Source organism: Arachis ipaensis, chromosome B7, assembly GCF_059453495.1.
Source record: "Arachis ipaensis isolate K30076 ecotype BB chromosome B7, ASM5945349v1, whole genome shotgun sequence".
Taxonomy (NCBI): Eukaryota; Viridiplantae; Streptophyta; class Magnoliopsida; order Fabales; family Fabaceae; genus Arachis; species Arachis ipaensis.
In genome coordinates, this window is record NC_142442.1 from 53565001 (window position 1) to 53575000 (window position 10000).

The following is a 10000-nucleotide window of genomic DNA, read 5'->3' on the forward strand; positions in this document are numbered from 1 at the left end:
GCCAGCAAGATGCACGTTGCCTTGCCATCCCCTAGGCACACTAGCAAGCACGTTGTGGTTGTGGTGTGCCGCCGGGCTCCCCCGCCCCCCACGGAGGCACCTGCCGTTGCAACGATGGCTCGGAGCGTTGCAACGGAGGAGCCAAATTTTCATATCTCAGAATTGGCTCGTGCATTTTTCGTGAAATTTTGAGGGAACCTTGGTAATATTATGTGAAGGCTGCACAAAAAAATCCAGGTCAAAAATCGCAGGTTTGCTCCGTTTTTCATTTTTTTTGAATTTCCGGCATTCCGGGCGGTAAAAAAATCGTCAAAAAAAATCGGCACGGTGTAAATTCACCAAATTTGGAGGATGGAAAGATCTTATTTTTCTAGAGGTTGTTGCAAAAAACGGCGTCAAAATTCGAACTCTAGAGCACTTTCCTTTAGTATGTCTCCTCACGGAAAAGGACGTCTACCCGTGGCACTTTGGTAATGGCTCGGCAGCCTATTATAGGGGGGAGGGGTGTCGTGATGCTGAAACTCGAGTTGCCCAAAGGCTTGCTGGGCGCAATGCCAGCAAGATGCACGTTGCCTTGCCATCCCCTAGGCACACTAGCAAGCACGTTGTGGTTGTGGTGTGCCGCCGGGCTCCCCCGCCCCCCACGGAGGCACCCGCCGTTGCAACGATGGCTCGGAGCGTTGCAACGGAGGAGCCAAATTTTCATATCTCAGAATTGGCTCGTGCATTTTTCGTGAAATTTTGAGGGAACCTTGGTAATATTATGTGAAGGCTGCACAAAAAAATCCAGGTCAAAAATCGCATGTTTGCTCCGTTTTTCATTTTTTTTGAATTTCCGGCATTCCGGGCGGTAAAAAAATCGTCAAAAAAAATCGGCACGGTGTAAATTCACCAAATTTGGAGGATGGAAAGATCTTATTTTTCTAGAGGTTGTTGCAAAAAACGGCGTCAAAATTCGAACTCTAGAGCACTTTCCTTTAGTATGTCTCCTCACGGAAAAGGACGTCTACCCGTGGCACTTTGGTAATGGCTCGGCAGCCTATTATAGGGGGGAGGGGTGTCGTGATGCTGAAACTCGAGTTGCCCAAAGGCTTGCTGGGCGCAATGCCAGCAAGATGCACGTTGCCTTGCCATCCCCTAGGCACACTAGCAAGCACGTTGTGGTTGTGGTGTGCCGCCGGGCTCCCCCGCCCCCCACGGAGGCACCCGCCGTTGCAACGATGGCTCGGAGCGTTGCAACGGAGGAGCCAAATTTTCATATCTCAGAATTGGCTCGTGCATTTTTCGTGAAATTTTGAGGGAACCTTGGTAATATTATGTGAAGGCTGCACAAAAAAATCCAGGTCAAAAATCGCAGGTTTTCTCCGTTTTTCATTTTTTTTGAATTTCCGGCATTCCGGGCGGTAAAAAAATCGTCAAAAAAAATCGGCACGGTGTAAATTCACCAAATTTGGAGGATGGAAAGTTCTTATTTTTCTAGAGGTTGTTGCAAAAAACGGCGTCAAAATTCGACCTCTAGAGCACTTTCCTTTAGTATGTCTCCTCACGGAAAAGGACGTCTACCCGTGGCACTTTGGTAATGGCTCGGCAGCCTATTATAGGGGGGAGGGGAGTCGTGATGCTGAAACTCGAGTTGCCCAAAGGCTTGCTGGGCGCAATGCCAGCCAGATGCACGTTGCCTTGCCATCCCCTAGGCACACTAGCAAGCACGTTGTGGTTGTGGTGTGCCGCCGGGCTCCCCCGCCCCCCACGGAGGCACCCGCCGTTGCAACGATGGCTCGGAGCGTGGCAACGGAGGAGCCAAATTTTCATATCTCAGAATTGGCTCGTGCATTTTTCGTGAAATTTTGAGGGAACCTTGGTAATATTATGTGAAGGCTGCACAAAAAAATCCAGGTCAAAAATCGCAGGTTTGCTCCGTTTTTCATTTTTTTTGAATTTCCGGCATTCCGGGCGGTAAAAAAATCGTCAAAAAAAATCGGCACGGTGTAAATTCACCAAATTTGGAGGATGGAAAGATCTTATTTTTCTAGAGGTTGTTGCAAAAAACGGCGTCAAAATTCGACCTCTAGAGCACTTTCCTTTAGTATGTCTCCTCACGGAAAAGGACGTCTACCCGTGGCACTTTGGTAATGGCTCGGCAGCCTATTATAGGGGGGAGGGGTGTCGTGCTGCTGAAACTCGAGTTGCCCAAAGGCTTGCTGGGCGCAATGCCAGCAAGATGCACGTTGCCTTGCCATCCCCTAGGCACACTAGCAAGCACGTTGTGGTTGTGGTGTGCCGCCGGGGTCCCCCGCCCCGGGTCCAAGGTCGAGCACGTGCGTCTGGCTGCTGCGAACCCCGATCACCGAAGGACCAACAAGAAGGGAAACACGTCCGTGCACGGCCCACCTAGGCACCACCTAGGGAGCATGGCGTGGTGGAGTTGTGCCTTGGGCACACGCTCGGGGCAACACCTTGTGCTCGGCCCAGGACTAGGGGGATCATCCCAAGTCCGAGCACGACGTGGGATCGGCGGGCGGCCTGTGCGCCCCCGCGAGGGGCAACGCGGCTTGCACAGCCCGACGCTTGGCCAGGCCTAGTGTGGCGCACGACGCGGATGATGGATATGCGTGCGGCAGCGGGTGTCGTGGGCAGGGGGCAACGCGACGTGCTCGTCCCAGCACTTTGAGGGGGCACGTTGCGGAAGACGGTTACCTGTTCGTGTCCACTCCCGAGGGGCAACGTGTCGTGCTCGCCCTACGTCTAGGGTCGACGTACGACGGTGCCCGATGCGGTGTGGGTTGGGCGTGTTGCTTAAGACGGTGCGGCTGTTCGGCTATCGCCCGAAGCACCTCACGCATCTGGCTGTCCCTTGAATGTTATTCGTCGCTTCCCCCGAACCCTGCCCAGCGGCGCTGACTCGGCTACCTCGTGCGCTTCCGCTTGCCTGCACGCGCCTAGGCGTGCGGGGCGCGGTTCGTCCGGGCGTGCTGTGTTTGCGGACCGTGGTGGCGGATGAGCGGTGTGTGGGTTGTTCGTGTGGCTTTATCTAGACGGTGCAGCTGTTCGGTTATCGTCCGAAGCACCTTACGCTTCGGGCTGTCCCTCGAGTCTCTTTTGTCCCTTCCCTTGAAACCTGCCCAGCGGCGTTGGCTCGGCGCTCCCGTATGCTTCCGCTTGCCTGCACGCGTCTTGGCGTGCGGGGCGCGGTTCGTCTGGGAGTGCTGGGTTTGCGGGCCGTGTTGGCGGATGAGTGGTGTTTGGGTCTTGAGTGCTGTCTGGCTCCTTGCCTCGCGCAACGAACGGGCGCACCGGATCCTCTCCATGTGTGGGCTCGAGCTACCGTGCTCGTTCCACTGTTGTGCGGCTCCTGTGTTTCCTACCCCGTGGAGTGGTATCCCTGCCTTGCCCCAACCTTTCCTCTCCGGAGTCCCCTAGTGGGATTGCCGGGGGAGTTCCAAGACACGCCCGTGGTCCTACCCGTCTCGGCGCTCTGCGCGGCAACGGTGGCCTGCGTGCGCGTTCTGTTCTCGCTGGTGCGGTGCACGCGGTTGGGATGGGGTCTTAGATCCCCGTCTGTCCCTCAGATGATTCGGTTTCTCGGAAAGACGCCTGCCGCCGTGTCCTTCGAAAGCTTCCCCTCGCGGGGGGCGTCGGCAGCTCGGCGCGCAGGGTCGGTGACGGATGCTACCTGGTTGATCCTGCCAGTAGTCATATGCTTGTCTCAAAGATTAAGCCATGCATGTGTAAGTATGAACTAATTCAGACTGTGAAACTGCGAATGGCTCATTAAATCAGTTATAGTTTGTTTGATGGTACCTACTACTCGGATAACCGTAGTAATTCTAGAGCTAATACGTGCAACAAACCCCGACTTCTGGAAGGGATGCATTTATTAGATAAAAGGTCAACGCAGGCTCTGCCTGTTGCTTTGATGATTCATGATAACTCGTCGGATCGCACGGCCCTTGTGCCGGCGACGCATCATTCAAATTTCTGCCCTATCAACTTTCGATGGTAGGATAGTGGCCTACCATGGTGGTGACGGGTGACGGAGAATTAGGGTTCGATTCCGGAGAGGGAGCCTGAGAAACGGCTACTGATGACAAGTCATCATATACCCTTTTTAATAGTCTTTTTCCTTATTTTCATTTGGTTTTATGCACTTTCTTGCATCCTAAGAAAGCAATTTGGAATGGAAATGCATAACTTCTTTGAATCAAACAACCACCATATAATTGATGCTAAATCATGAGGTTTAGGCCAAATTTAATTGCAGTTTGATGATTTGTAAACCTTGTGAATTTGGTGATACTTTGATTGGTTGTTTTGATTAATTGTAGGTGAAGAAAAGAAGAAAAGAAGAAAAGCGTGACCTAAGGAGCGTGGTTCAAGGAATAGAAAGTGTGGCCATCAAAGAAGAAAGTGTAGTGCAACAAACCATGGAACTCATTCCAAGAGCACCAAGCACTAAGAGAGCGCTACACTCAATTCCAAGGGACCAAGGCACAAAGCTCAGCTCACTTTGTGAGCTGAGCACAACACAAGGCCAAGAAATAAGGAAATGAGGAACCAAGCTCAGCTCACAAAGTGAGCATTATCGAGAGCGCTAGAGGAGAAATTCAAGAAAAATGATTTCCAAATGCATGCTCCAAGACTTGAACCCATGACCAAGGGGAAAGGGTGGAGGCGCTACTCTCATGGAAAATAAGCAAAAATTGGCCAAATGCACTCCCCAAGCTTCGAACCCCACACCTTGAGGAAGCAAGGAAGCAAGGCAACCAAGAAAAGGGGTAGCGCATGCTTCCCATGGGTTTCGAACCAAGGACCCTTCCTTGGATACACCAAAGCTCAGCTCACAAAGTGAGCTGAGCGCTACTTCTTGATGCATGGGGGCACATCTTGACACGGCCAGGAAAGGAGTGGAGCGCATGACACGGTCCAAGGGGCAGCACAACAAATTGGCACTAAGGCACCAATGCTCAGCTCACAAAGTGAGCTGAGCTCTCCCCTGATGCACCCCAAGACAGCAGCACGCTATTAATGCTTCCCCACACTAAGTGTCAAAGCTCAGCTCACTTTGTGAGCTGAGCACTCCCCTGGAAGCATATTACCCATGGGCTGAAAATTCAACCAAAAGTCCAATTTAATTCAAATCTTCACCAAATCAAAAGCCCATCCAAATTCCAATATCCAAGAATAGAAAGTGTATAAATAGGAGTTAGTTTGATGTAATTAGGGAGCTGAATTTTTATTTTGAATTTTTCTTTGAACTTTCATTTTTCATTTTTGAGCTTTTGTTTTTGAGTTTAGATTTCAGAGAACTTGGAAGGAGAATTGATCTCTCTTCTTCTTGGTTCTTGCTTGAACACTCTTTAATTTTCTTGCTTTGGATCTTGGGTGGAGAATTGAAGAAATTCTGTTTCAATCTCACCTTGAGATCCCTTGTTTATTTTCTTTCTGCATAATTGAATTTGAATTTCTGTTTACTGCTTCTTCATCTACTTTGCTTCTGCAATTTACTTTTCTTTACTTCTTTTGCAATTGCTCTTGTTGGATCAAGGAAGGATTTGAGATCTAGACTTGTTATCTAGTCTCTTCCACTCCTGAGATCTCAACCCCTTTTAATTTGCTGCAACTTAAGCACTGCTTTCTAGTTCTTTAAATTCTCAAGTCATTTTACTTTTCTGTTAAGATCTACTTCACTGCACTTCAATTTTCTCTTTTATGTTTAATGCCATTTACTTGTTTCTTGTTTAATTCCTGCAAGTCCACACCCCAATCCCTTTTACAATTCAAGCAATTTACATTTCTTGCACTTTAAGCTTCAGTCATTTATATTCCTTGCAAGTTAAGATTCTGCACTTTATTTTACATGCTCTTTAAGATTCAGTTTCTTTATTTTCCTGCTCTTTAGTTTGTTACAATTTTCCCTTTCCCTTTTACATTCAAAGTAATTTAGTTTCTGTTAATCACAAACACTCAACCAATACTTGATTCGCTTGACTAAATCAACCACTAAACTAAAATTGCTCAATCCTTCAATCCCTGTGGGATCGACCTCACTCATGTGAGTTATTATTACTTGATGCGACCCGGTACACTTGCCGGTTAGATTTGTGTGTTTTGGTGGAAATTTATTTTTCACCAAAATATCTCATCAAGTTTTTGGCGCCGTTGCCGGGGATTGATTAGATTGACAATGATTAAGTGAGGTGGTAATCTAGATCAAGCACTTTTTCTTTAATTTTTGACTAACCTACTAACTGTTTGAAGTTTTGTCTCAACCGGCTACATCCAATTTTTCAAGAGAATCACTGTGTTTTCTATTGATTGATTTATATGTCACAGGGAAGAAGAAATTTCTGAGAAAGAAGAACATCACAACATGAAGCCACAACTCATTACATTAATAGAGAACAATTGTTCCTATGGTGGAAATCCCTTGGAGGACTCTAAACAGCACCTATCCATTTTTCTGAAAACATGTGGGGCTATCAATCTCAATGGTGTAGACCATGACACCATTAAGCTCATGTTATTTCCCTTCTCACTGAAGGATGAAGCGGCACAATGGCTTGAAACCTTTCCTCAAGGAAGTATAACTAGTTGGGATGAATTGGTTGCCAAGTTTCTAGCCAAATTTTCCTCACCCCAACAAAACATCAAGATGAAAGAAGGAGTACATCCATTCATACAAAGAGAGGAAGAACCACTGTTCAAAGCATGGGAGAGATACAAGAAATCAAATGACAAGGTAGATTTTCGAGCATTCTATGAAGGATTAACCTCCGAAACAAGAAAAGCAGTAGATTACTTCTCAGATGGCCTACTCAAGGCAACAGCAACCATCCAAGGAACTGCAGAGTTCAGTAACAAAAGAGCCAATAACCAACACTCATTTGAGACGCCACGGAATGCAATTTCAGAAAAGGGAGTAATGAATTTTGAAGGAGTGAGAGCAATCATGGATCAAAACAAGCAGCTACACCAGCAAACACAGCAGCAATTGGAATCAATAGCCAGACAAATTGATTCTCTACATTCAGCCACAGTGAATACACAATTTCCACCATGGAAACCACATTCTTATTTAAGAATGAGGGAATCTCAGTATCAGGAACAAAGGGACTTCAACTATAATAACCCCAACTTCCCAAACCTGCAAAAACATCACCATACCAACAAAAATCACTACACACCACCCCAATATACACACCTCCAACCTTATCCTACCCCACCACCTGCCCAAAATGACTTCCATCAATCACCACAATTTACACAGTCACAACCAATCCTAAACTTTCAAAAACTCTATGTTCTAGAAATGATGATGGAAAGGTTTATGAAAATCCAAGAAATGACATTAATAGAGCAGGAGGACATAAGAAAAAACCAAGAGGCATATCTCAAGAGAATTGAAAGGTACATGGAACAAATGGTTCAAAACCCTGCTAAATTGGGTGAGAGAGAAGGAAATATATCCCTAAGAGCCACTGAAGATGACTCGAAGAACAATGAAAAAGCTGCTGAGTTGAAAGGGAAGACAGTTATGGAAAACAAGGAGAAGCCTACGGTAAAAGGAGGAAACCAAAGGCAACTGAGACTTCAACTTCCATAATCAGAGGATGAAGAATGTCAAGCTAGTGACAATAAAAGAGCGCTTGTTGGGAGGCAACCCAACCTGAGGTAATTTTCTTTTCATAGTTATTTTAATAAAAAGGTTAATTAACTTCATCTATAATGCAAGAAGCTAAGTTTGGTGTTGCACACCAACACAATCTAAGGGAGAATGAAGGATTCTAAGTTTGGTGTTCCACCAAAGTCTACTTAAAAGCACATTCTCACTTTCTGCATAATATAGGCTTCAAGCATACTAGATGAACTAGTTAGCCATTCTACTGCATTTCTTAGTTTCCAGTTCTATCACCTGTGAAAGAGAAAAAGAAATTATCACACATGGTTAATCTAATACATTGGCAAGGTACTAAGTTTGGTGTTCACACACCAAAGTAAGTTCAAGAGCCCACAAATAAGTCTTGCAGATTAGCTGAATACCTAAAGGAGTTGAAAAGCAAGCAACATTCGAGGAGTATGCAGGAAAATAGCCAACAAATCAGGGAACATCTGCATTATGACTTACAAGGAACAAACAGAAGGAAGAATGAAAAGCTGCAACCCAACAGGTTGTATTTATACTTGATCCTTGTTGTTGTGTAATGATTTAATTCAGAGAGTCCTTTATGTCTGGCTGGAATGATCATGTAGTTGCAAGTGGAAGTACATGTTGAAGAAAGCTATCTGCTTAAGTTTTGCTTGAAAACTATCTGCATAATAATTGTCATCATCCATCAACTTGAATACTTTGTTTTGTTTTCCCTTGCTGTTTGAATAAAAGAGAGATGTTTGATTTAGAAAAGTAACTGTTCAATGTTGCAGAAGTGAGAATAAAAGTTAGTGGTGGTATATGTGTTTGATTTAATTGATAGCTCATAGAATAAATGTTGCAAAATGACTTGTTACTTAAAGCCTAAGCTAGTTTGCTGCTGTGACCTCTCAATTATTGAAAGTCCCTTGAAAATAAATCAAAACAGAGAAAAGAGAAAGAAGAAAAAGCCAAAGAAAGTGGCAAAGAAACAAACAATAAGGCTAGACACCAATAGCTTGGACCCTAGGACATATGCCTGTGGTGTTTGTGTACTAGGATCTGCTTGGACAAGTAAGTTCTACGGAGTATTTTAAAACTTGGCAACTTAGATCAACTGATTTGGGATTGCCAACTGAAAGTCCACAATAAAGAGCAACCTAGCTACAAAACATTTAGTGATCCAAAGAGATGCTGGGCATCAATGGTCCTAGGAGGAAAAAGTGAGCCATGTGTCTGTGGTGAAGAAATGTTGAGTAAAATAAGGCCAAAGGTCACTGCAACATTTGACACCAAGTCTTCAATAAGAAATAAGCTCTGTAATGCAAAAGAAAGAGGAAAATCTAACAAGGGAATGAACAAAAAGTGAGGATTCATGGCAGCAATCTTAGTGAACTCTTAAAGGAACATAGTTTGTTTTGACAGCAAGTAATAAATGAGCTACTTTTGATCTGCATAAAGCCCCATAGACCAAGTTCAACTATCTGCCTAATAAGAACATATACACTTATCTATTTCATTCTATCTTCTCTTATGTTTGATGCTTGCTTGGGGACAAGCAAGTTTTAAGTTTGGTGTTGTGATGACAAGTCATCATATACCCTTTTTAATAGTCTTTTTCCTTATTTTCATTTGGTTTTATGCACTTTCTTGCATCCTAAGAAAGCAATTTGGAATGGAAATGCATAACTTCTTTGAATCAAACAACCACCATATAATTGATGCTAAATCATGAGGTTTAGGCCAAATTTAATTGCAGTTTGATGATTTGTAAACCTTGTGAATTTGGTGATACTTTGATTGGTTGTTTTGATTAATTGTAGGTGAAGAAAAGAAGAAAAGAAGAAAAGCGTGACCTAAGGAGCGTGGTTCAAGGAATAGAAAGTGTGGCCATCAAAGAAGAAAGTGTAGTGCAACAAACCATGGAACTCATTCCAAGAGCACCAAGCACTAAGAGAGCGCTACACTCAATTCCAAGGGACCAAGGCACAAAGCTCAGCTCACTTTGTGAGCTGAGCACAACACAAGGCCAAGAAATAAGGAAATGAGGAACCAAGCTCAGCTCACAAAGTGAGCATTATCGAGAGCGCTAGAGGAGAAATTCAAGAAAAATGATTTCCAAATGCATGCTCCAAGACTTGAACCCATGACCAAGGGGAAAGGGTGGAGGCGCTACTCTCATGGAAAATAAGCAAAAATTGGCCAAATGCACTCCCCAAGCTTCGAACCCCACACCTTGAGGAAGCAAGGAAGCAAGGCAACCAAGAAAAGGGGTAGCGCATGCTTCCCATGGGTTTCGAACCAAGGACCCTTCCTTGGATACACCAAAGCTCAGCTCACAAAGTGAGCTGAGCGCTACTTCTTGATGCATGG